The sequence below is a fragment of the Myotis yumanensis genome, unplaced genomic scaffold (assembly GCF_028538775.1).
Source record: "Myotis yumanensis isolate MYYU_CA2020_CCGP unplaced genomic scaffold, mMyoYum1.0.hap1 SCAF_4, whole genome shotgun sequence".
Taxonomy (NCBI): Eukaryota; Metazoa; Chordata; class Mammalia; order Chiroptera; family Vespertilionidae; genus Myotis; species Myotis yumanensis.
This window is the reverse complement of record NW_027223755.1, coordinates 52,122,935-52,146,343: the sequence shown is the minus strand read 5'-3', so window position 1 is coordinate 52,146,343 and position 23,409 is coordinate 52,122,935. Positions and strand designations below refer to the sequence as shown.

Genomic DNA, 23,409 nt, shown 5'->3' with positions numbered 1-23,409 from the left:
CTAACTAGACAAAAGTCAATGTTTTCATGTTTTACTGCAATCAAACTGATAGAGCTGACAATTTAATGTCTCCACACTTAAAATATCTGTGGATAATCAGTTACCTCAATCAATCATAAACACAAATCCTTCTATTTCTGAAGCTTGTGTGTCTGTGACTAAGATATAAAACAGTTTGCTGAGCCCCTTCCCCCACAACACCTCATCCTCTATCCCCCACCACTCTCCCAATATCCCTGATTTGTTTTTAGCTATGCAGATATTTATACACACTATGCATCTGGAAATATCTTTGAACAACTCAAGTGTGATCAAATTTAGAAACTTTCCTTTCACTGTCCTGTTTTATTTAATTCTTATGGAGAGTTTATAGACTGTATGCCTGTCAGGGAAATGTGGACGTGCTCTGGCATTCCAGCTGAAGACATCATTACGAGTGAAAAAATGCTCAAGGCTTTTTCAAAGTGGGTGCTGAAACATACATTTCCTTTCTCTGACTCGAGGGGATGCTGGTAGCTACCCCAAACAGACAGGTATTTTGGGGTCAAATGGTATAGCACTGGCCCCTTAGGATTTCCTGGCAAGCACACCGAATGGCTTACTTCTGGAAACTAATCATAATGATGAGGATGATAAAGCAAGGGAGGCAGTGACAACAACATAAAAAGCTGCCTGAGGAATTGGATTCCAGGTAGCTCTAGATTTGGCAGAGCTGACAGGTTCAGCTCCCTAAGCTTTGGTATTGATAATGACGGGAAACTTCAGACAATTTTAGAAATCTGTTTCCATTAAGATATGTACCAGGGCGTTTCTGCAACTGTGAGAACAAGTTTACTAAGGCTCACCATCCTCCTTTTAACATGATAAGAATTGATGTGAGTGGTTTTACATTCCTTACAGATAATTACTGTGAACACTCAATAAGCTAGATTCCTTATTTGAAATATTCTTTATATATAAATATATATTTATGTATGGTGTATATGCATGTGTATGTATATAATAGACATACACATTCACCACCACGGCCTCCTTTTTTGTTTCTTTGATTATTCAGGGCTTTGCAATCAAACTAAGCCGGAGTTTTAGGACCCTTGGGGCAGCATCTTTTAGTTCCCCGTCAGGCTCCGCTGAAAAACAATCAATCTTGCTCTTGCACTCACTTGGCGGAAGTGCCACCGCACGAATTGTGCAGTGCTTTGCTCTTGCCATGAAGCCTGGGTGACAAAACTTTTTACAAGAAACTGACTGTATTTGGGGTTATGAATATGCAATGACTCTCATTAGTATTGAAGCGCCGGAGCAGGGGTTGACATCCCCCACCACTTTGAGTTGCTGCAGAATCAGCTAATGAATTGTCTTGCTCTTTCTCGCGCACAGCCTGCTGCTGTGGCTCCTACGTTCCAAGGGGAGTTGCCCAGTTTGAGAAGACCACTGACTGTAGAAATTAATTGTCAAGATCTACTCTCGATTTTGTGAAATAATGTTTAGGCAGTGCTTAGATTGTTAAAACAAAAGAGCACTAAACTTTGCATGAAATAATATCCCGAATAGGAAAATTCAGAGAGATGAGAATGCATATATGGCCTTACAGTCACCACTGTGTCTAGACATCCATCCATCCTGCATCATTGTACAGTGTGTGTATCTATATATAGATGAAATCAAATCACAGAAGTCTGACATTCTGCTTGTTTGTCTATTATCCTTCCATATAGAGCAAACAGAAGTAATAGAAAATTTACCAAATGAATGGGGTAGAAACAAAGCTATTTCATCAATTCTTTACCATATTCTTTCTTTTTTTTTCACTCCTGAGTCTCTGCCAAACATTTTGCAGCTCATACACATACCATCTTTCATGAATATGTTACCAATAGGATATGTTTCTAACCACTGATTAAGATATCTAAGCTGATTTGCAGTCTGTGAGAAGATGCAAAAGTTCTCAGAAAACACTTAGAATTGTCCTTTTTCAATAGGATGAATTAAATGTGTGTTTCCATACTTCTCATCCCCTGAAATTTCCTTTCAACTAGAAGAGAAGTTCTGTGGTGTGCTACAGATTGTAAAATAGGGATTGAATTGAAATGGGTCATGCTAAAAGGTAGGGGATGTGTAAGCTGTGCAAATAAGGCAACAAAGACTAAGTTCTTATATTCAGGTATTTGCTCTTTAGTCATTTGTTTAATTTGCAATGGAAAGGCGCCTCTTACAAGGAAGCAGATATATGTTATGTTGGTAGAGCTTTAGAGGGTAGTGCTATTATAATTTTCATATCTGTTTGACCCATCACTAGAAACAAGAAAAAACTAAAGTCCAAGAACATACACAAATAGTACCGAGTATGAGTACAGCTGAAAATAAATGCAGTATGACAAAAGTGGCTCACACATCATACATCAAACACTTGTTACCTCTGCTGGTCTTGGTGACTGCACATGAGTAAGAACAAATCAGTGATAAAAATCTCAAGAAAGATGGAACCAGTCTGAGCCTTTGCAAAGACCATCAGTCATCTCATAGAGCTGTAATATTATTTGTTCAAATAATCCTTGGTTTCCTATTTAATGGACACAGTACACCCTCCACTCTTAGACCAAAGCCACTAAGGAAATCTTTTTATTTCTTTATTTAAAATATTGGACACATCTTAGGACCATCAGAAATGATGACATGACAAGGTACTAAATTATCTTATTTCATTCCTAAATTTGTATTCTTGTTGCACTTCACTGTCAGTATAAGGTTTAAGAAACTTACTGTTTTAAAGTTCCTTTATAATTAGAAGAAAAGTTCTAATCACAGGATATTTCTGATTTTTTTATGCTGTTTTCCTAAGTATCCAAGCATTTTTTAAAAAATTATAAGACAAAGGTCTGCCTGGGTATATAAAAATGAAGTGTTCAGCTCATGAGGCACACACTCAGATTTTAAAATATAAAAGGGGGAATAGATCAGCTGAAATTATTATATCTAACCATAAAGACTATTCAAATTTAATGGAAATATTAACTAATATCTGTTACTATGGATATGAGAATCATATTATAAGTGAGATATTTTAGTTTTATGGTAATTATAATTATGATGGTTTTGATTTGGCTCTGTAATTAGCATCTATACTCTAGACTTTGTGATTGCTGTGAAAACATTATTTATAGAAGGTTTATCCAAATATAATTTGGTATTTGTTGCCCTTATCAAATATTGGAGTTTAATGGAATAAAATGCAAAGAACTTGTGCTTTTGTGTGCTTTGCTGATAATCATTTATTGCACCTCCTTTTCTATATACAACTGTGATACAATTGTGACCTCAGACAAAGCAAAATGTTGCATTTTTTCTATTCATACTATGTTAAGCTGTTCTGCTATACAATAGAGTTTGGACACTTGCAGGGCAACATCAAATGTACATATGGATTGCCCTGGCCAGGTGGCTCAATTGGCAGGAGCATTGTCTCATACACTTAAAAGGTTGAGGGTCCGATTCCCAATCAGAGCACATACCTAGGTTGCGGGTTTGATTCCTGGCCGAGGCGCATACGGGAGGCAATCAGTTGATGTTTCTCTCTCACATCAGTGTTTCTCTTTCCCTCACTTCCTCTCTCTCTAAAAGTCAATGGAGACATATCCTTGGATGAGGAAATATATTTATATATATATATACACACATACATACACACACACACACACACACACTCTGAGTGGACAGATTATTATGACCACCTGATGTTTGTAGGCAAATTAGCTATAATTTCACACTGGAGTTGCTAGAGGGCCAGACCATTATAAATAGGGAAGCAGGTTGTTTACCATGAGAGTAGAAGTGATTTTTTTCTGAAGATAAGGGTAAAGAATTCGATTTAACAGCCTTTGGACGTGGGATATATTTGAACGTGAGTGGCCAGATTATGATGACCACCCCATCAGTACTTCGTTGGGCCACCTTTTGCCTTCAGTACTGCGGTGATTCTTCTTGGTATTGACTCCACGAGATGTTGAAAGGTGATGCGAGGAATCTGACACCATGCCTGATGAATAGCACTGTCCAGTTCTGTGAGATTTGATGGTTGTGGAACCAGCTGCATGATGGCTCTCTTAACTTCGTCCCACAAATGCTCACTTGGATTGAGATCTGGTGATTGTGGGGCCACCTAAGCAAGGTAAAGTCTCCCTCATGTTCTTGAAATCACTCCTGCACAATGCGAGCACCGTGGCATGGTGCATTGTCTTATTGGAAGAAGCCATCTCCATTGGGATATGCCATCAACATGATAGGATAAACCTGATCAGCAACAATACTTGGGTATGTTGTGCTGTTTAGATGTTGTTCCACACGAACTAAAGGGCCCAAATCATGCCAGGAAAACATGCCCCAAACCATAACACTGCCCCCACCAGCTTGAAGGGTTGTACTCATGCATGTGGGGTGCATACTTTCATGCTGTTTCTGCCAAATTCTCACTTTGCCATCTGCATGATGCAACTGGAAACGTGATAACATGATTCATCGGACCACATGACTTTTTTCCAATGCTCGACTGTCCAATTCTTGTGTTCATGTGCGAATTGGAGATGTTTTATCTTGGTAACTGCAGACAGCAAAGGTGTTCGAACAGGCCTTCGGCTTCCATATCCCATATGATGTAGTGTACGGCTAATTTGCCTACAAACGTGAGGTGGTCATAATAATCTGGCCACTCACGTTCAAATATATTCCACATCCAAAGGCTGTTAAATCGCGTTGTTTACTCATATCTTCAGAAAAATGTCACTTCTACTGTCATGGGAAACAACCTGCTTCCCTATTTATAATGGTCTGGCCCTCTAGCAACTTCAGTGCGAAATTATAGCTAATTTGCCTACAAATGTCAGCTGGTCATAATAATCTGGCCACTCAGTGAATATCTGCAATTATTTGATTCCTCTTTTGCTACTAGCATACATACCCATAATTAATATCCTGACATAGTTTTATGATTTCAATCCAGAATTGGGGTACCCTAAAGCTAACCAAGCAAAGGGAAATCAGAGGCACATGCTGTGTACTTGCTTACTCAAGCGATGAAACTCCTTCCCTTCCCTTCCTTCTTTCCTCCCTCCCTCCCTCTCTCATAATAGGGAGGGGAAAGAATGAGAGAGGAGTCCAGCCTTTGATGAATTTACCTAAAATGTTGCTAGCAGAGGCTACTGTAATTTGAACATGTAAGTTTTGTGCCCTATTGTTTAGTGTTAGTCTATTTTTACATCTATGTGCATGGAGAGGAGCAACATAATTTTTTAGTGTTTAGGGTTTCTAGAGGTCTTGATCTGAACCTGAATGGACCAAGGGATTTACCATCAGTAAATGTTACTTACGTATTTTTCCTCATCAGCCATAAATGAACATTTACTAAATACAGTCTGGGTGCTGGGAGTGAAGAGAGGTGGATTAAGAAAATACAGAAAGCATAATCCTGGGTACCAGGAAGTTTACAGTGTAGCTGGGATGAAAGGTCGCAGGGGACATGGTGGAGATTCATTTAGAGGGCTGGGTATCAACAAATACACATTGCTTTAGTGTGCACTAACACGGAAATGTTTCAGAGCTGCCATTGAGATGTGAGAAGCCTCAGGAGAGACAACTATAGAGATTCCTTCTATGAGGTTCCTACCTGGATTTCAGAAGTTTAAAGATTTTATCTAAAATGTATTAGATTTAGCTTCTCTTTGAAACAGGATTTGTATATCTAAAACTCACATTATATTGATTTGAATGTAACATTTCTTATAAAAGTGACTTAATTTGAAGTGTAGAACTATGCGTTTGTAACATGCTTTTCATTTTTCTCATTTAAAAATTGTTATCTTTAGTTAGGGAAAAACACACACCTTGTTTACCCAATTACCAATTTTAAATGTAAAAGTAAATAGATACAGGAATATGCATTAAAAAGATGAGAGCACCAACATTTTAAATAACCCTTTTTCTTCCTTAAGGCTTTCCCTAGTAGTCTTGACTAAGTACATGTGTAAATGTTGACTCCGTATTTGATACCCAGCAAAATTATGCAGAGATTTCTGAGTACTCTAAAACCGAAATAACCCTAACCAGTTTGGCTCAGTGGATAGAGCATCAGCACAGGGACTGAAGAAGGGTCCCGGGTTCGATTCCCAATAGGGGGCATGGAGGAGGCAGCTGATCGATGTTTCTCTCTCATCGATTTTTTTTTACTCTCTATCCCTCTCCCTTCCTCTCTGTAAAAATCAATAAAATATATAAAACAAGAGATAGTCATTGTATACCTTGTGGCAGGGGGTCCCTGAAAACTGACATAATTGTTTAATTATAGCCACAAGCCTGGCTCTCAGTAAAATTGTAAAGTTGTCTAATTTCTACCCTTTAACTTTCATGCTCTTCTTCTTCCCCTTCTCCTACTCTCCTCAGATATTAATGATAAAGGCTTGAGGTCACCCCCTCCCAGGTCATTTGCTTTTCTAGTAGGAGTCTCTGGGTTTTGATGTGTGTTTGGTATGTGGCAGGCCCTGTGCTAAGTCCTTCCCTGAAACATCTGTATTGAGTGGTGCAGAGAAACATATTAAGTGAATTGTTAGGATCACAAAAAGAGCTAGGCTTTGAGTCCCAGTGTTTCAGACTCTAAAACCTATGCACTTTGCACTACAGCAAAACATTATTAGACTTACAATAATATGGTGGCCTTTAAATGAGATGAGGTGGATCTAATTAGTCCTACTTACTCATAAAGCCAGTTTTGTATTGTTGCACCTTCAGTCTTTTAAATGTAGGCTTATTTGAGGAGGACTTTAAGCTTTGTTTTGAATTTATTCAATTCAATTCAATTTAGGGAACATTTATTGAATGTCTGTTCTTTGCCAGGTACTGTGTTAGATGCGGGTGGTATAAAGACAGTCTATTTAGGGAAACAAATAACTATAATACAATTCACTGAATGTTATAATAGAGGCATATGCAAGGGATCATTGGAACATACGAGGGCATAATTAATTTGAAGGAAGGTGTTAGGGAATGCTATGTTTGAACAGAACTTTGACGGACAAGAAGTAAGAATTTTCCAGAAGGACAGAAGGAGTTTGATAATTTATTTCAGGTGCTGGGAACAACATGAGCACGTGTGTGAAAACACCTTGTAGTTTTTGGGACATGGTAGGAGTGGTACATTGCAAGAGTGGTCACAAATTCTACCCTTTCCTACACCCAACTCCTGGCAATGTGATATTGAAGATCCTTCCACTAAGAAATGGAGTCTGTTTCCCATCTCTGAATTTGGGTTGGCCACGTGATTTGCTTTGGCCAGTGGACACTAGCAAATGTGAAAGTGCTTATGCATTGGTGCTTCTGTGCTTGGAACCCTGAGGCCATATTGTCAATGAGCCTAGGTCAGTGGTCAGCAAACTCATTAGTCAACAGAGCCAAATATCAACAGTACAACGATTGAAATTTCTTTTGAGAGCCAAATTTTTTAAACTTAAACTATATAGGTAGGTACATTGTTTTTAACTTAATTAGGGTACTCCTAAGGCTTAGGAAGAGCCACACTCAAGGGGCCAAAGAGCTGCATGTGGCTTACGAGCCGCAGTTTGCCGACCACTGGCCTAGGTTATCCTGCTGGAGAATAAGGGCCACCTGCAGGAGGCCAGAGGCTCTGGCTGACAGTCTACTAACCACTAGACGTGTGAGTGAGATCGTCTTGGACCATCTAGTTACCAGCTGATCCCCCAGACACATGGGAGAGTCCAGAAGAAATCTGTTGTCAGCCCAGTCAAAAGACCCAGATGATTTGCTCAATTATGGACTAAATAAAATATTATTTTAGCCAGTAGGTTTGGGGTGTTTTGATAGATAGCAAAGCTAATAACCTAGAAGGTCTAAGTAGAGTGTAGGGGATGTGGGAGGAGGCATTTCCTGGAGATGAAGAGGATGTGTAACATTTGCAATATCATGTTAAGAAGTTTATTTTTATTTTTTAAAAATATATATTTTATTGATTTTTTTACAGAGAGGAAGGGAGAGGGATAGAGAGTAAGAAACATTGATGAGAGAGAGACATCGATCATCTGGCTCCTGGACACCCTCTACTGGGGATGTGCCCGCAACCAAGGTACATGCCCTTGACCAGAATTGAACCTGGGACCCTTCAGTCCGCAGGCCAACGCTCTATCCACTGAGCCAAACCGGTTAGGGCCATGTTAAGAAGTTTAGACCTATTTTGTAGGACCAAGCTTCCCAAACTTTATTGATTGATGTACCACTTTTATGTTTTTAAAAATATCTGCATACTATCTGAATTAATTTTTAATTGTTCAGATCTTATACTAAAATTTATTTTGAAAGCAAACTCAATATTAACTTAAAACCCCAGGTTGATCTGTTAAGTCTACTTTTCTAGACCTATTAAAAATATATCCTAAAAGTAGGTCTGTATGCTATCAGAAGTCATTTTGTATTTCTCTTATGCTTTGCTGTGTTCTTGGAGTTCCTGCTTTAACCAGTAGGAATCAGGAGCACGTGGAAACTAATTTGAAGTAGGAAGGGTAGGAAGGAGTGAGGAGGCTATTGCAGAGGTCCAGGTGGGATATGGCACATGGTAGACCTACGATGCGTCTGAGGAAGAAGAGAAAGGATCTGGCGACAGATTTGATGTATGTGTAGTGGGAGTGGGGAGTGTGAAGTACCCACTGAGTGGATACTATAAAGAAAGGGAAGAGTAAAAACATAAGGGTAATAGATCTGTGGTTGTGCTTCCTGAGTTTGTCAGGTTATTTGAAAACAGAGGCCTACTAGGCATTTGCATATATGGATCGGGCTTATTAAAATGTTGTTTTTAAAATATCAGCATCTAAGTGATAGTTGAAGTCTCAGGAGTAGATAATGTCAAGAGGAAGTAGTTAGTACAGAGATTTTTAGTCTTTTATTTTTCTCATCCCCAAACTCTTAGTGATGTGATTTAGTGCAGCTAGAAATACTGAGTGGTTCATATATATAGGTAATGATTCTCAAATGGGGGTGGAAAGTGTCTTTGTAGTTTGAAAAAAAAAGTTCTCCAAATGGTTTTCATGTACTACCCTTCTCCCCTCCACCCAATCGAGTTAGTGTAATGAGGACAAGGTTGAGGAAGAAGAGGAGAAGTTGGTAAAATGGACAGAGTGATCCAAGATGTAGATCCCTCTAAGGGGGAGAGAACTTTTATAGACATGAAGGAACTTTAAGATGAAGGGACATGCCGTGGTACTAAATTCTACAGAGGATTATTCTTTAACCCAAACTGGCTCATCAAAATATATTACATGGCATGTAATGGGGGCATAGTAAATATTTGGATGAATGATTTATGTAGAACTGTTTTGTGTTTGAAACACTCCATAAGCCTCAAGTATTCAAGTCAAACAGGATTTGTAATTGTACTGCTTTGGGCTCCAAACAAAATCAATGTGAGTTTTAAAAAATTGTGTCTCTCTGTCCATGGTCAGTGTCTTAGAAGAGTGGCTCCTTGGGCACCACAGCCCTTATCTCCGTGCAAAGTAGTGTTTGAGGCCGTTTTCAGGGAATCATGTCAATCAACAACCCTACGGCCACTCCACACATGGGCCTCTTCCTAACCTTTGCACCTGTGGTTCCCAGAAGTAAGTTAGTTGCTTTATGATGATTTGGGTTGATGGAATGAATATATTGGACTGGCAGAACTGGAATGCCATCAACCTATCTGGTTCTTAAATAACTTTTATACTCATGTTAGCAGCTCCTTTTATTATTGTTGCTATTTTTTAAGTGACATCAATTTCTACCCTGCTCTGCCTGTGGTTAAGGAGAGGCCCTGGATCAGGACGGCGGAGTGTTCTCAGACTGTGATTTGGTGGCTGCGCCTCCTGCTTGCAGAGCGCTCAGCAGCTCGCACTGGGCTGACATCTGGCATTCACGACTCCTGTGAGGCTGGCTTCCCCCTAAATGTGCCCTGAAAGCCTCCCTGCTGTGCCCCTTCTGTGCAAGTGTAAACACATCACAGGAAATGAGCACGTAAAGACCCACTTTTCCTGAAGGAATCAAGGAACCCCCTCACCCAGCTGGAGCGCGGGCTTCGGGGTCCAGCTTCAGGAAATTGGACCAGCCATTTGGGCAGAGGCTGCTGTCTTGTGGCACCTTCGTCCCTTGCTCCTTCTCAACTCCCCGGGTGCGCTGTCCTCAGTTATCTGGCTGAGGAAAATTGCTCCAGGACCTACAGAATGTGAAGTAAGGGTTGTCTTTCGTCGTAGATTCATTAGTGCAGCTGGATTTAGTTATTTACCGTTGTATATTTGGCACTGTCCTTACTGAGGTAGAGGACTCATTTTAAAATGGTTGAAGCAGTCTAAAGTTCATCCTAAAAATAAATATATCTATTTCTATTTGTTTTACAATGAAGAGAAACCATTAACATGATTAGAGAAAATAGGCACATGACAAGGCAGTTAAGACAGCAAAATAAAAGAGGAAAGCCTTTTCCCTTTCCCTTGCTGTCTTCCCAATTCCGTTTTTTTTTTTTTTGCTCCAGCCCTAATGGATGCATTTTAAATAAAATCCACACACTCCCTCTGCTCTCTGTCTTTCTGCTACTACAAATAGCTCAGCCCCTCTCTCAGATCCACTTCAAGGAAACACAGGCGTGAATCCCCCAGCCTGGTTTTGTCTGAACTGCTGAATCCTGCAGCACACCCAGGACCCAGTGCTGGAGTGGAGCACCTGGGAGGCGAGGGAGCGAGGAGAGCCAACAGCCCAGTGAGTCAGGCGGGCCTGTGTGCGAGCGTGTAGGTGAGCCAGAAGCTAATGAGAAAAATAGGGGGCCGTCGCTAATTTTGATGTGGGGAAATCTGAAAGGCTCTTCTGCATGCCAGGGTATTTGAATATTTGGCAAACAGCTGGCTGGGCTCTGGGAGAGCGCCTCTTGATTCGCCTGCTCAGATGTTCAAAGATAAAATGAGGCAGCCGGCGCGCCAGCACATAGCTCATAGCCTTGCAGTCAGTTTTGAATTTAGATTTGAATTGTGATATCAATGTCATGGTGGCACATGCTTTGAGAAAGTACTTACAGAGAATAATTGAAAGATTCAGTGTGAAGCTTCTGAAAGCCATAATTTAAAGTTCCAGAAGCCTCCATATTACTCTCACCATTAAAATTTAAAGTGACAGAAGCCCAATTATGATAGTTATTTTCTTAAATAAAATCATATTTCTACCCCAAGTGAAAGATTCATTGCTGCTCACTAATCTCTGCCAGGAGATCCCATCTCGGCCGCGGCCAGTGTCAGCAGTGAAGATGGTTCGCTTTATCCTGGGGACAATGAGGCGACTGGGGGCGCAGAGCTGGAGGGCCTCCTCGGAGGAGCTGGACTTGCAGGAGGCCGATTTGCATGATAATCACCATCAGGGATCCTCTGTGGTGCCAGCCTCCACACTTACCCAAATGCAGTATAACTTTTATAGCAGCTGAGAAGGCCCAGGAGGGGCCCTAGCACACATTTTGCCAAACCTAAATGATGTCAAAAACTGCTAGTTAAGAGGGTTGTAAAGCTAAACCCCACTGAGGAGACGTGGAACATAACTTTAAAATCTGATTAAAGAAAGAAATACTTGAGAAAGGCTATAACTTTGGGGACCCTTATAAGATATGAAGCTCTTCCTCTTCCTCCTCTTCTTCTCACAGAAATCTGTTCACCGGAAGAATTTGTTTGCCAGAAGGATTTCTGTGGCCGTTGAAACCATAACATGGAAATAGATAGATCAGTGGGAATATGGAAACATTTCAGTGCAGAAATTTCTTTATCAGTTAAAAGTATGGAGTCAGATTTTTAGACTATGACTCTTCCCAATTTCTCTGGTCCATTTGGTTTCCCACCATCCTGCCTGGTGATGTGGGGACTATCGTGTAATGGTAGCCAGAATTGCAATGAAAAAGTGCACAGGGCCAGTCAAGCTTAAACTTTATTCCTCAGAGCTCCCAGGGACAAGGGAGCATGTGAATCAACTAATGTTATGATGCACGATGGTGAATGAGACAGAGTACATATACATCAATACTAATCTAAGCAATGTCTTATAAATAATAAATCATGTAATTTCTCAAAAGTATCACACTGTGATAAAACATTTACAAGTAGGTTTTGGGTTTGCTGTTTTGTCATGACTTTAGCACAGCCAGCCCTGTGGCAGTTTGCAAGTTTAAATTTTGTTGTCTGGCATTAGCCCCAGAATCTCTCTCCACTTTTCTTGCAAAACTGATCCTATGATATGAACTCAACTTCTTTTCCTTCATCCTTGCCTCGAATCATGTGGCTTTCCCTCTTCCTTCCATTTTATTCACATCTCAGTGACAGGCATCCACCTTTCGTGGCCTGGATTCCATCGCTGTGCCCAGACTCTCTCTGGAAATCATGGTGTCTCTTCCACTTGCCATATTCAACATTTTTTGGCCTCTTCCTGAAAAAATCCTTCCCCAAATTCCTTACTCTGTTTCCCTTCTTTTAATTCTTCTTGAGTTGTCTACTTTCTTGCCTCTTCCTTTTCACCATTTACTCTTTAATCTGTTGCAATCTAGACTCAGCCACCACTGACACTACCGTCACAGGCAAAGTCTATACTCCTAATTCACAGACCACTTTCTGCCCTACAGGGAGAGGGGCTTACGTAACTGACACATGTGGAGTGAATAAGTGGGCCAGCTCAGCTTACCGCCACCTTCTTTCTACCCAGAGGAGGGCCTGGCTATGGAGAGCCCACACTCTCCCTGAATCTGGGAGGCAACCCCCGCCCCCTGCCGCCAGGCTGCATGAGCCTGGCTGTGGAGATGGCTTGAGTTGATGGTTTTCCAGTGGTCGCCAACCTTTCAGACCTCACAGACTACCAGTGGACCGGGGACCACCGGTTGGCAACTGCTGGAGTGAGCTTGGTCTGGCTTTCACAATAAGCTGCTTCCTCTACTCTGGTCTCAGTTAGTAATCAAGGTTATACTTTAGCCTCTCATCTCTTTTATTTTTGTATTCTTAACTTTTTCGGAACCCAGGAGAGGAAGGGGGGTTCTCAATTTTGGGGAATTGCTTGGAAACCTAAATAAATACAATAGTGTATACAAAGCAAAAAGTTAAAGTCCTCTCTTCCTAATCTTACTTCCCAGAGGCTTGATTCCTCTCTCTCTCTCTCTCCCTCCCTCCCTCCCTCCCTCCCTCCCTCCCTCCCCCTCCCCCCTCCCTCCCTCCCTCCCTCCCTCCTCCCCTCCCTTGAGAGGACATAGCAAAAAGGTGGCTGTCAGCCAGGAAGCGAACCCTCACCAAGAAACGAATCTGCTCCCATCTTGATCAACCTGCAAAACTGTGAGAAATAAGTGCTTGTTGACTTAAATCTGGTTCCACCACCTACCCACAGGGCACCAGGCCTAAAACATTAGTTGGGCTCCTTCCACCTAGATTGTTTTGCTTGTATCCCAAGGCTACTTCCCTTGTAGAGAGAGGCCTGTGGTAGCTCATTTACAAGTTGACCTAAAGACAAGAAGAAACCCCCATGCAATCTGACTGAGCTGTGGGATCCTGACGGCTTTAGGTAGCCCCTCGAAGGCTGGTAGAATTTGTGTGGAATCTGCTACACTGTGATGACCTGTGTGGGAAAACCCACACTGTGTATCGGGGACTTGGCTCTGGCAGCAGATATGTGCCTGACCTACACACTTGTACATTTTCCTCACTCAGGGTACACATGGATGCGTATCTTCATTAGAAACAAGTGCAGACTGAGTGGCAAGGAGGGCCGTGTTAAACAGCCAGGAATTCTGACACAATGTGCACATTTAGACAGCACTGCAGAAAGGACCAGGCAGTCTGGCTCTGTTAGATCATTTTGCTGCTGACCAAGAGATTTGAAATGGACTTTTAATTATTATTGCCGATTTGCTATGGCTATATTCCTTAATATGAACATCTGATTAGGATTGATTTTCTTTAATTGATGAATAGATCACTAAACTTGTAGGATTGAATTTGTTGTCATATATTGGCATCTGTACTATATGGTTGTATTGGCATATGTTATGTGTTATTTTTATTTTGCTGGAGTACAAATTACAGGCACTTCTTATCTGTTTTAGCTTTGAGGTTACTCCTCTTCCTCCCTTTACCATTGAATAGCTTTTTAGATTTGTTAATAGAGATAGAGCAGGTCTAAGTGACTATTAAACTCTTTGTTATATACAGTAAAACCCATTAACACGGACTTCACTAAATTTGGGAATTTATGATAATGAGGGCAGGGCCTGGGTTAGAGTTTACTTTTGCATTGTCTCTGAACGAAAGCTTTTCTGGGCTAACACATAGTATAAATACAATTACAGGGGGGTGGGGGTGGCACTATTACTTTAAAAAGCAGTCTTTTCAAGCACTCCAGGGGAAGGCCTTGCAGGAGAGGGAGAGAGGTGGTGTGCAGAATGCACGGTGCAGACTGTGCCGCTCACCAGCGATGTGACCTTGGACAAATGACTCAGCTTCTCTGAGAATCTTTCCTCGTCTGCAAAATGAAGACAGTAATCTAATTTATGGGGTTGCTGTGAGGGTTACATTTAATGTGTCGAAAGTGCCTGGTATGAGTATGTACTTCATAAATGGCAGATAATTATTACCTACCTAAAGTAGCTAATTTCAAATACTTCTCATTTTTTTCACCAGAGCAGGGTTCTTTAATGCTTTAGAGTTTTGTTAACCTGATCTGAAATATTGCTTTACTATTATTTCTGATTGAAGGAAGACCTAGCAGTTTGGTGTGGTAGAGAAAATCATGCATATACTTCAGTGTCAGACTCAAGTTTGAAAGTAATTCTATCACTCATTAGCTACATGGCCTTAAGCAAGTTACATAATGTTGCTCAGGTTTTATTTTTTAATTTGTGAAAATGAGATGATAATACCTCCCGGACTTCCATGAGGACTCAGTGAGATAATGCATGTAAAGTGGCCAGCCCGGTGGTTTTCATGTAGTATCTCTCAAACATCAGATGTTGCTGTTATCGTGATCTTTTTGACAGTAGCCCACATTCAAGACTTTTCATTAATTCAGACTTGTCTTCTTCAGTTCACCTAATTAATGAATTTTACTCTAGATGTAATCTTCATCCTGATGAGAATTTTAAATATGTAAGTAAAAAATTATAGAGAAGCAAAATGGCTATATAGATAGGTAGAGTAAAAGAGAGAAAAGTAATATTTTAAAAGTGGAAGCACAAGGCATTAAGTTAGACTTAAATTACTGAATAGTAAAATTTGTGCATAATCTTTGTCCTTTATGAAAGATCTTTATATTAGCCAGGAAGAAATAGAGCTGTATGTATACAAAGTAGAAAGTATAGAGTGGGACCAGCTCATATCATTCATTGAAAAGGGAAGCAGTAAGTTTATGTTCAACTTCATTTTCATCTTGTTGCTTTCCCCTGTGTTTCATAGGCTGTATGGATGAGAAATTTAAGCACTATCATGTCCTGCATAGAGACTATAATATCTCCTCCCCTAATGACAGGCTTACACAGTTTATCAGAATCCATCACCTCAGTAGATCAGACTGTATTACTTTGATGACTGGCAAATGGGTGCCACTTGTGAAATGAAAGCAACCATGTGTGTATGTGTGTTTATTAAGTACTCTTCAATAGGAGGAATGTGTTTTACTGAAAACTCACTCCTATTATTTTTGTAGAAGCAAGAAGTGCTCATCTTCCTTTGGGAAGACATAAGAATTATTTTTCACGAGATTCTGAACTAGGATAATACCAATTCACAACCATAAATATGTTATAAAACCAGTTTTTTCATATTATGCATGCATAAATGGAACCTTGTGATAAAAACCAGAGGGGACAGAACCAATAATGTTGGGGTTGTGTGCCTTTGACTTTCCAAGGCTGCCCAATTTAAGCAGATTGTTTTTAAAAGTAAAGTCAGTTCTTTAAATTGACAACCATTGGTTTAACATATAAGAATTTTCATATAAGTAAATTCACAAGTCAGACAAAACCTTTTGTTAGATCATGTTTTCTAAGATTTGGGTCAGGAAAATGTCACATCTCTAATGCACAACATATTGATTAGTTGTATTTCAATGTGTATTTTTTTGGAAGTACTTAGTGGTTAGTTGTTAAAGTATGACATTATTTTTCTAGATCAGTATATCAACAGAAATAGCAAGAATAACTAATTTTTATTATATGCAGATCTGTGCTAGAAGCTGGGGATATAATGGGAAGCAAAAGAAAAAAAAGACAGTCTTATTTGCTAACAACAACCTGTTAAGTAGGTATAAAAAAAAGAAACAAGTTCATAGAGTTTAAATAATTTGTCCAATGTTGGAATAGTTAGTAAGAGCTAGAATTATAATGCAATATTTGTTACAGCAGCCTAACCTATATCCAGGTTAAGAGACTCTAAAATACAGTGGTTGAAACAAGTTAGAGGGAGCTCCCTGACAAAGTGGAGTATATCAGCTCCGACTGCTTATACTTAGACTGCTGGGTAAGGGAGAAAGAAACTTCCATCTTACTACCTTCTGCTTGCCTCATTCATATGTCTAAAGATATATAAGAATTCTCTTTAATATATTTTTTAAAAAATTGATTTTAGAGAGAGAGGAGGGGGAGGAAGAGAGAGAGAAATCGATGTGAGAAAGAGAAATTGATGTGAGAAAGAAACATTGATCAGCTGCCTCCTGCATGCCTTCTACTGGAGATCGAGCCCACAACTCAGGCATGTGCCTCGACCGGGAATCAAACCAGTGACCTTTTGGTGTACAGGAGCCACACCGGTCAGGACATAAGTATTCTCTTTAAAGGCATTCCCTAGATGTTGGACTTTTAACTTCTACTCACATCCTGCCAGCCATACTAGCTGCCAGGAAGGCCTGGAAATATACTCTTTGTGGCAATGTACTTCTCAAAATTCAGGGGTTCTATTAATAAAGGAGAAGGGGAGATGGGGAAAATTGTCAGTGTCTGCATCACATGCTAATTAAAAGCATTGTTTCAAAGTGAAGTTTTGGCCACAGACTTGGACAAGTGACAGATAATCTTATGACTTTGGGATATCCTACATTCAGTATTTACTTCTTTTCAAGTAGTACATCAAGGTTATGTACATATGTATATAGTGTGTATCTACACTAATAAAAGAGAAACATGCAAATTAACTGTCCCTTCTCGATGCCCACAGCCATGGCCACCAGCCAATCAGGAGTGAGTATGCAAATTAGTGGGACAAAGATGGTGGCAGCCACTGAGCCAGCCAGAGCAGGCAGGAGGCTTGGGTCACCCAGGCGACAAAGGAAGCCAAGCTTCCCGCCCACCTGGGCCGGTGCTGAAGGAGGGGAGTGGAGTAAGGGTAGAGAGAAAATGGAAGTGGGACTTTGCTCTCTCAGTGTGACATAGAAGTACAGAGAAGCAATCCAAAAGGAGAACCCCAAGAGACAAACTCCAAACAGACCACATCCTTCAGAAGCCAAAACTTGAACCTTTCCTCTCATTATGCCAAAAGCTGTATTCCTTTTAACAAGGTTTAGTTTGAATCCAGTAAGTTGATTCAGCCACTTTCATGGGGGTGGGTTGGGGAGTGGAGTAAGGGTAGAGAGAAGATGGAAGTGGAACTTTGCTCTCTCAGTGTAGGTCAATAGCATGCACAGGATATGACTCCTCTCCAAGTCCTCAGAGAACTAGCAGTCTGTCTGCAGAGCTAATGTCTATGAAAACATTTAGTGAAAACCAAGTGCTTAAACTGTGTGATATTGATTACTCCAGAGGAATCCAGATAAGGGATAAGTCAATGTGGATTTGTTTCTTGAAGAATGCTTCTTAGATCATGTCACAACTGAGGTGATTAAGAAGGCAGAGCTAATTAAGAAGGTAGAAGAAAGGGGACAAACAAAGATTCGGGCCGAAACCGGTTTGGCTCAGTGGATAGAGCGTCGGCCTGTGGACTGAAGGGTCCCAGGTTCGATTCCGGTCAAGGGCATGTACCTGGGTTGCAGGCACATCCCCAGTAGGAGATGTGCGGGAGGCAGCTGATCGATGTTTCTCTCTCATCGATGTTTCTCTCTCATCGATGTTTCTAACTCTCTATCTCTCTCCCTTCCTCTCTGTAAAAAATCAATAAAATATATTAAAAAAAAAAAAAAGATTCGGAATGAGCTGAGAGGGCAGTGGAGACTTCATGTTGGAGACTAGGAAATGTAGTGGAATGCTTCAAAAACATTATAGTGTTAGAGTTTGTCTGGGTTGGGAAGAGTATCTCAGCAACATAGGTTGCCAGAGGGCAGGGGGAAGTCAAGACTAAGTGTATCAGGGTTTGGGAGCCTGGCTGCACTACGGTTGGCCAGCAATCCAGTCCTCAGTGACCAAGAGGACATGATGACCTTGAGAGTGGTTCAGGGACAGTGTTGGAGGAGATCCAATTCAGGAGGTTTGGGCAACTAGAACAGGTGAGATTCAGAGCCAGGAATGGTGGTGTCATGGCAGTGGGGATTCTGATCCCAGCCAGCAGCAGGCGTCCTGGAAGAGAATCTGGGGTCCTAACACTATAATATTCTGAATATTGGGCCAATATGTTGGAGTTAGTAGGGAAATTGTGGGAGAAAGAATAATGAAGGAGTGTGAAGCAAATTTAGTGTATTTTTAGTACAAAAGGAATTCCAGTCGTGCTATCTGGCGGGCTGAGGTGGTTGCTCCTTTGCCTGCCTGATAAAGGTGGGCTGAAGGTCACAGCTATTCTGAGCCTCTTAAGTGGAGACTTCTATAGGGCAGGACAGGAGCTCAGAGGGGTCCTGAAGTGAATGTTGGAAGTGGAGGCCCAGTGGAAACAGCATCATTTGGAAGGAGTTGATACTACAGCTGAGGAGATCTAGGAATAGCGAGGGGGCGGCCACATTCCAGGGTGAGGAGAACCAGGTCTGACAAAGGGAGTGGGGGGTGGGGGACTTAGTAGAAATTAGAAGAAAAAGGGACTGCAAAAAACATTTCAAATGAAGAAGTAACATGCTTTAGTGACAAGTTTGATATAATGGATAAAACCTAAAATGATTCCAGGTGGATTTTAAATGGTCATGTAGTATGGCATTTTTGCTCATGGGCTAAAGGGCATTATAAACACATATGCAATTGCTTTTGGCCTATTTTTTAAAAACCCAAATAAATAAAGTAAATTAGTAAATAAATTGTGTTAAGGCTAAGCTTACCTATGTGTTTGCTGGCTTTACCTCTCACTGCTGTGGGTCTGCTTGGAACATTTCAGAGATGTGAATAAATAGAAATGTTTCTTGCAAAGGTGTCTCATTCCTGGTCTACAATAGTGTTACTAATATACATGGATATGCACATGGATATGCCTAAGGTGGAACCTACCTGGGTCCTAGCATGCTGCTCTCATGGTGGCGGGGGCTTTTCCCCCACTGGGGTTGGTGTTGGCAGTGTTTGTACCTGCCTTTTACCTACCTGGTTAGCTCAGAGCCTTTGCTGAGGAAAGCGTGCTCCTGCCCAGCCAGATTGCTTCATCACAGGCTTCTCCATCTGCAGCTGTTGCTTCCCAGCCATCCACTTTGGTGCTAAACGATGGGACCCAGGCAGGGACTTTAGTCACGAAGACGTAGGTCTTGGGACCTCAGGAGGGATTTTATTCCTGTTTATCAAGGCAAGGAAGAAAAGACAGAATCTGCTCGGGTAGGGAAACCTTATTTTCGAAATGCACAGACATGTGGTGTTTCTGGTTTTGTGACACGTGGATCTACACCTGGAGGTGGCATGGATTTGAAAGTCATTATTTAAGGTAAGGAAAGAAAACTTTAAACAGCATTAAAGTTTAATCCTGTTCAAACTTTTATTTACCATAAAAGACCCTGTAGTTTTATTGTGTTTTTGAACTGTTGAGCTAAATAATTTTAGTGATCAGCAAAAGACCAGTCATTCTAGTTGTGAGAAGTTGTTTTATAAAGGCTTGGATTAATAATGTGTTTGCATTTTGTTCACAGATGTACTATCTGTGGGACAGGGATAGGCTGAACACCCACTTCACTAAGTACCTGCTTCACATCATCTTTCACATTTTCTAGAAAAACAGCCGATGGAGAATCAACATGCTCCCATCAACAAAAATGGAAACAAGCGAAGACCCTAAGAATGCCACCGCTGCCAGCAGTTAATGATGCTGGGGCTATGCACGCAAGCTTCAGCAAAGAAAGTTTTCAAGACAGTGTGTGCCTCACTAGCCAGAAATCAGGAAATTTCGTCTCAGTTGCTCCTTAAATCAGCACAATCCTTCCAAATGAACGTGAATTGAAACATGCATTGGCTTTTCAACTTAATTGAGTAATTACTACATGTGAATCACTATACGGAGCAGGGGAAGGAACATGAGAGAGGGAAGGAGACAAATAAGATGTGGTCCCTGCCATCCATAGATTTATTAGTTTCAATGAACATTTTTGTGTATGTCTTCTGTTCTTAATAAATGTGTCTCTAAGACAGGAAACAAATGGAAGAGTATATTTCTCTGAGTATTTTAAGTTCCTTTAATAAAAAAAACAAAACAAAACTTCTAATGTGAACAATTCAGGACATCTTAATTCCATTTCTTTTTGGACTTCTGATAGGTAGGATCCTTTTTGTTGATTTCAAAAATGTTCTGTAGACTTTAGAGATATCAACACATTATAGTTGGAGTTAACTTGAATTAAATTTCTTTTTCCCTGTAGGTGTAGAGTGTCTGTTGGAAAACTATATTATGTTTGTACATTGGTGGGGAGTGGGTGAGGGAATCACATCTGTTTCAATAGGCCTCTACCTTGAATGCCTAGGGGCCTGCCGTCCTGAGTGAATTATTAGCATGGAGGAGGGGAAGGTTTGGATCAAGCTTGGGGTCCTTACTCATGGACCCAAGACAGGGCAGGACAGGAGCCAAACAGACCTGGAAAATGGCTGTGTGTGAAAATTTGGCTATTTCAGTATTCATGGTGTTGTCCTCTATGTTCTATAAGTTGAGTGACTATATACTTTTTCCAAAAAATTAGTTCTGATCTGGGAGTAAGTCATGATTTTTCCAGTGTTAAGACACTAATATGATTGTTGACACTAGGCATTTTATGTAGTGTCTGTGACACATTTTGTTATGTTTGAGCCAACAATTGACATGTCTTTGTCTTGAGAGTGTCCATCTAAATTGAAAATGTGCCAGCGTTTTAACATTATCAAAGGACTTCTTAATTAAGCTGCCAATACATACTGCCAATAGTACTGTGTGTCGTCTGAGAAATGAATTGTGTAAGTGCTGTTTCCCTCTTATTGAATAAATAATGTTACTCCATATAAAATTGATTTTAAGTGTTCTTTGAGTGGGATATTATATTGTTCCCTAAAGAATTTGATGAGAATTCTCATATAATCCCTTTTTATTTAATTTCTGAAAACTTCCACTTTGCTTCTCAGTAAAGGATTATTCTAATTTGACCAACAACTTTAGTTATATGATTCACCTTTAATAGGATTAATCACCCAGCTCCCAAACCCTTGTGATATTGTGTATTTGTTATGTCACTTTCAATTTGCCTGAAGTAGCTTTCAATAATCTGAGTTATGAACTTGTTTTGTACTAAATTGTAGATATTTATTTTTTTGTTCTGGGAGTTTTGTTAGAAGTAACATCTCTGTATTCCTGGTGCCTAGCACAGTGCCTGGTGCATAGCAGGTATGTGTTCAGTTAACACTTGGTAACCAAGGTGTGTAAAGTAGCCTTTTTATCTATGGTTCATAAGGCTCTATAAAAGATAGAACAATCTTGCTAACAGAGTAAGCTTGCTGTTGGTTTGTAGTTTATCATCTGATACTTTATATATAGTCTAGTCCTCTACATTGGACCTCTTAACTTCAGTTTTGGATTCAGCAGCTCAGCCCTATGATTTGTACCAACAGCCACTGCTTCCCTGGTCCTTGTCACACAGGGGCAGGTCCTGAGGGCTGTCCCACCTCTCCGATGGCTTGTTCATCAATGGAAGGGCAATCACTCTATTCATGGGACACTCACGATGCTCCAGGCACTGAGCTAAGTGCCTTACACATATCCTTTCATTAATTATCTCACTTAAACCTCACAACAACCACTTGAAGTATTACCCACTGCAGTGATATGTATCTTGTTTAAATCATGGGGATGTAAATCGAGATCTCTTAGATCCCAAAGCCTGAATTATTAACCCCTACTCTCTGCTGCATCCCTGGAGAAATTTCCAGTGCCAGGTGGTGGTGTGGGGGCAGCTCACATCTGGATGTAGTCCAGATTCACTGCATTTAGTTTCTCGAACAGCAAACTGTCTAACAGATAAAACCCAGCAAATCACAATTGTTTTAAGGATGGGGAAAGCAGAGCAATTGAGGGAAAGCAAAGTTGGAACAAACCAGTTGAGTCAAACCTTTAGCCTTTACCTCAGAGTGTTTCTGTTTGATTTTTTTTTTTTACTTTCTTTTTTTAACATGGCCTGACACCATGTGATAAATCAAAGCCTGACGTAATTGACCCAGAATTGATCCCCGAATGTCTTTTGGGGGAACATGCTTTAAATCTGGTTGTTGATTCTGAGGAATAATTGCCACCCTGGAAAGGTAATTACATATGCCATTGTTTATACACATAATAGGCTCAGAACGCATGTTCTGCGTAGAGGAGAAGAGAACCCTGCTCGCACATTAGGGGTGTGTGGTCTGTATTGTGTTAGAATGCCACAAATAGCATTTGAACTGCTCCCGATTACTGCTGATGTCCTAATGTGCGTGCGTGTGTGTGTGTGTGTGCGTGTGTGTGTGCGCGCGCACACACATGTGTGTGTAAGAGAGAGGCTGGCAGTGAGGAAGGGGATGGGCCACGGGAAGCTGCATGTTGTGCTGAAAGGGCAGTGATTTGCTTTTCCTGATGCTTTAGTTTGCCAAAACATCTTCTGGATCTGATTCACTTAGCCTGGTCTGGTAAAAAGACTGTTTTTGTCCTGCTTGGCATATGCTTATTAATGAGTTCTCATATTTCTTTCCATCAAGGGCTGTTTACTTTGTGGAAATATAAAGTGAGAATCGTCCTCCGCAACATCCTCCTAAATGCCCTGGTTTTGACCACCCCTTTAAGTAAACCAAGCCGTCAGCGAAAATGGTAGCGAGTGCCTCTCCTCTCCCTCGCTGTGCGTTCTGGTAAAACATAAATGGGATTTAGACCACAAATGGCCAATGAAAGCACTTCATGCTTTTTCCTTTAGCCATAAGACAGCAGTTATCCTAAGTAAATACAACAAACAGGCTATTTTGTGGTAGTCTAACCCTAGCAACATGTACATATCTATTTAAATCACAGCCTCATAAACACAAAA

General features: G+C 40.7%; 1 long non-coding RNA gene across 5 annotated transcripts in view; it reads left to right on the top strand.

Moving 5' to 3' along the window:
- LOC139008750 (uncharacterized) overlaps positions 1-21,355 on the top strand; it is a 125,926-nt gene extending 104,571 nt beyond the window's left edge. For 4 of the 5 annotated variants that reach the window (XR_011471206.1, XR_011471209.1, XR_011471208.1 and 1 more), the window contains one exon: positions 20,035-21,355. This is a non-coding gene — a long non-coding RNA (uncharacterized lncRNA). The remainder of the gene's footprint in view (positions 1-20,034) is intronic. The other variant, XR_011471207.1, reaches the window with a different exon arrangement.
- Positions 21,356-23,409: the final 2,054 nt, after the last annotated feature.